This window comes from Chanodichthys erythropterus, chromosome 8, assembly GCF_024489055.1.
Source record: "Chanodichthys erythropterus isolate Z2021 chromosome 8, ASM2448905v1, whole genome shotgun sequence".
Classification (NCBI taxonomy): domain Eukaryota; kingdom Metazoa; phylum Chordata; class Actinopteri; order Cypriniformes; family Xenocyprididae; genus Chanodichthys; species Chanodichthys erythropterus.
This window is the reverse complement of record NC_090228.1, coordinates 35,441,879-35,446,043: the sequence shown is the minus strand read 5'-3', so window position 1 is coordinate 35,446,043 and position 4,165 is coordinate 35,441,879. Positions and strand designations below refer to the sequence as shown.

General features: G+C 49.4%; 1 pseudogene; it reads right to left on the bottom strand.

Annotated features, from left to right (window-relative positions):
• On the bottom strand, positions 1–117 carry LOC137025354 (5S ribosomal RNA; annotated as a pseudogene).
• Between the last annotated feature and the right edge of the window lie 4,048 nt (positions 118–4,165).

The window sequence follows — 4,165 nt, the reverse complement described above, 5'->3', positions numbered from 1 at the left end:
TTCCAGCAGCTACCTGGTTTTCCCAGGAGGTCTCCCATCCAGGTACTAACCAGGCTCAGCCCTGCTTAGCTTCAGTGGGCAACCGGTCTTGGGCTACAGGGTGATATGGCTGCTGGCAAAAAGCCTATATGAAATGCCATAGAGGTAATATAACTGTTCAGACACTTTGTATCATAGAAATGCATTATATTTTAATAATAGAATACCGTTATTTTAAATTGTTATAATATTTCACAGTATTGCTGTTTTTTTTGTATGTTTGATTTACATTATGATGAGCTTGAGACATGATCAACAGAGGGTTTTTTCACAGCCTATCTGACTGAAAGGCCTCATTAATTTGCAAGTCATTTCAGGTCATTATTATCTGATTCTTTTGTCTTCTCAGGTGAGAATCACCCATTATACATGATTATTCACGCCTCCACGCATACTGTGTTTCTTGACCAAAGATGTTTTGGAAAATTTAAATCTCTCTATTGTTTTATATGAAGGAGTAGGAATGATAATTTTTACATAATTTTGAAGCAAAATCTCTAGTCTACAACCTCCAATACCCAGAAATGTAAGCTCTAGCATAAGTTCTGCCGGGAAGACTCTAATGTTACGTCATTCATTAGATCAGATCTAACCAATCATTATGGAACACCTTGGTATAAAGCATCGGCACTTACACTTATCTGAGTTCGCAGATGCTGATGCCAATCTCCACGTCGGTGCATAGCTCGTTTAAAATCCAGCCTGTCTCGTCGTTATCCATTAAATCACTGATATTCAATCTAAAACCCAAGCAGTGAACCACTGTAAAACAGTATTCCTCTCTCGATGCATGCACAGACTACTATCGTGATTATCTAAATAATCAAACAGATTACAAAATGTTAGCGTATATTGATTTACTACTCCATGTAAAAATGTTAATTTTAGACGGGGTAACTACAGTGTCATCTGAGTTCATGTCAGCCTATCATTTCGAATGTTTGAGCTTTTACGGCAATAGGAGAAAGATTCCTGTTTAATTTCAGAAGCATGCAGGTTCTCCCTTCACGGATTTCTTTTGTTTTCGAATTTCGTCTCAGCAATATCATCAAAGGGTTAGTCACGGCTGCAATCTTCATCATCCTCGCCTCTTCACTACGGATTAGCCATTTCATCTCATTGATAAGTATTTTCATCTTGTTATGCACATTGGTGTCTATTGGGCCAATAATCGTCTTCTGCTCTCTTTTCACTTTCATAATCAGTATTATGCAAGCGCACGCATGTGTTAGTCAGAGCGCTCGTTAAACATTGCTTATAGGTATTGTATAGCTTTTATGACAGAGACACCGGAGGCAGAGATAAAAGCAATGCAGTTGTTTATTGACGTGATCAGCAGAGACACAGGTGAGTAAACTGGTGAATACGATGATAATGGAAGGGAATGGTAGATAATACTGTCCTTTTTCTTTATGCAGATGATCTTGGAGGAAGGCGCTGGAGCTGGCAGACGAACACACTCACACACAGGAAGGTAGGCACACAGGGAAACCAGGAGACGATGGAGACGAAGGAGATAATGGAGACAGGTAAGTATCACTCTTTGGAGTCCTTGAAGGTAAGCGTACAACAGGTTGTATCACAAACGAGACCGGACGATGTGTGTGTGAGTGTGTGGCTTTTATCTTGTGGCTGATGACTGCGGTGATGATGTGCAGGTGGCGGTGATTAGTAGGCTGGTGATTGAGTGCGTGGGTAAGGAAGTGAGGTGGAACCTGATGTGTCTGTGACAGTACCCCCCCTCCCACGGCCCGCTCCAGAGGGCCGTGGACCCCAACGTCGTGGTGGTCGTCCTCGAGGTCGTGGGGCAGGTCTGTCTGGGTGGTTGGTGTGGAAGGTTTGTAACAGAGCAGGATCAAGGATATCATTCTTGGGGACCCATGAGCGTTCTTCGGGTCCGTAGCCCTCCCAGTCCACCAGATACTCTAAAAGACCACCACGGCGCCGGGAGTCCAGAATCTCACGTACAACATAGGCTGTTCCATCGTCCAGGATGAGTGGAAGGGGGGCTCGACGGCTGCCACGTCAGGTTCTGTGGGAGGAAGAACAGAATGGTGGTGAGGCTTTAATAGTGAAACATGGAAAGTGGGGTGAATTCTCTTGTATTGTGCTGGGAGTTGTAACCGGTAGGTGACAGGGTTGATCTGTTGCAGGATGGTGAACAGGCCAATGAAGCGGGGACTCAGCTTCTTGCAGGGCAGGCGCATCTTGAGGTCTCTGGTGGACAGCCAGACCTTCTGCCCCGGTTGGTAGTTAGGAGCGTGGGAGCGCCGAAGGTCGGCTGTCGTCTTGCGCCTGCGCAGGGTTCTCTGTAGCTGGTGGTGAGCTGAGTCCCATACCCTCTCGCTCTCCCGGAACCAGTGGTCGACAGCTGGAACGTTGGAAGGTTCCCCGTCCCAGGGGAACAGTGGGGGCTGGAAGCCGAGCACGCATTGGAAAGGTGTTAATCCAGTTGTAGATTGACGGAGGGAGTTCTGGGCGTACTCGGCCCAGCCCAGGTTCTGGTTCCAGGAGTCCTGGTGGCCATGACAGAAGGTACGCAGGAAGCGGCCAATCTCCTGGATCTTCCGTTCCGTCTGCCCGTTCGACTGAGGATGGTATCCAGACGACAGACTGACGGTCACACCCAGGAGGGAGAAGAAGGCCTTCCAGACCCGCGAGATGAATTGTGGTCCTCTGTCTGAGACTATGTCTTCGGGGATTCCGTAGTGACGGAAGACATGGTTGAACATTAACTCTGCTGTGGTCATAGCAGTTGGTAGACCCTCCAGGGGAATAAGGCGGCAGGCTTTAGAGAAGCGGTCTACGATGACCAGAATGCAGGTGTTACCATCAGACTCGGGGAGATCCGTGACAAAGTCTACTCCCAGGTGTGACCAGGGCCTCTCAGGAACGGGCAGAGGAAGGAGCTTGCCGGTGGGAAGATGGCGTGGGCTTTTGGAGATGGCGCACTCCCTGCAGCCCTGCACGTACCTCCTGACATCGTTGGCCATGTTGGGCCACCAGAAGCGCTGTTTGAGCAGCGAGAGGGTTTCATTGACCCCCGGGTGACCAGTGCCAAGTGAAGTGTGAACGGAATGCAGAAGTGGAGTGCGTCGTGTCCTGGTGATGTAGCACAAGCCTTGGGGACAACCCGGCGGAGTGCGTGAGGAGGCATTGGAGGAGGGTAAGATCTCTTCTGACCATTCAATGGGGCTGACGAAAATGGATTCGGGCAGGATGGTTTCAGGTTCTTCGTTCTTTTCCTCTGGTGAGTGGAGACGGGAGAGAGCATCGGCTTTCAGGTTCTTTGAGCAAGGTCGGTATGAGATGGTAAAATGGAATCTTGAGAAGAACATCGCCCAGCGGGCTTGGCGAGGGCTGAGTCGTTTGGCGGCTTTCAAATACTCAAGGTTTTTGTGGTCGGTAAGAACCTGAAAGGGATGATTGGCCCCCTCCAACCAATGCCTCCACTCCTCAAGGGCGAGTTTTACAGCCAGGAGTTCACGGTCCCCGATGTCGTAGTTCACCTCCGCCGGGTTGAGCTTGCGGGAGAAGAAGGCGCATGGATGGAGCCTACTTGGGTTCCCATGCTGCTGCGAAAGGACCGCTCCCACTCCTGTAGTGGAGGCGCCCACCTCCACAACGAATGGTAGGTCCGGATTTGGGTGGACGAGGAGGGGAGCGGTGGTGAAGGCTTTCTTGAGGGTTTCAAATGCTTCTGTGGCAGTTTGGGACCAGGACAGAGACTTGGGCTGCTTACGGAGGAGGTTGGTGAGTGGAGAGACGATGGTACTGTAGTTCTTGATAAATCGACGGTAGAAGTTGGAGAAACCAAGGAATCGTTGGAGTTCTTTTACGGTGCTTGGAGCTGGCCAGTTTTGGATGGCAGATACCTTCCCCTCGTCCATCCGGATGCCACTGTGACCGATGACGTATCCGAGGAAGTGTACAGAGGGCTGGTGGAACGAGCACTTCTCTGCTTTCAGGAACAGATGGTATTGCCGTAAGCATTGGAGGACCTCCGCAACGTGGTGGCGATGTTCGGCCAAGTTCGGGAGTAAATCAAGATGTCATCGATATATACCAAAACGAACTTGTGGAGAAACTCCCGGAGCACCTCATGGATGAAGTCCTGGAATACGGA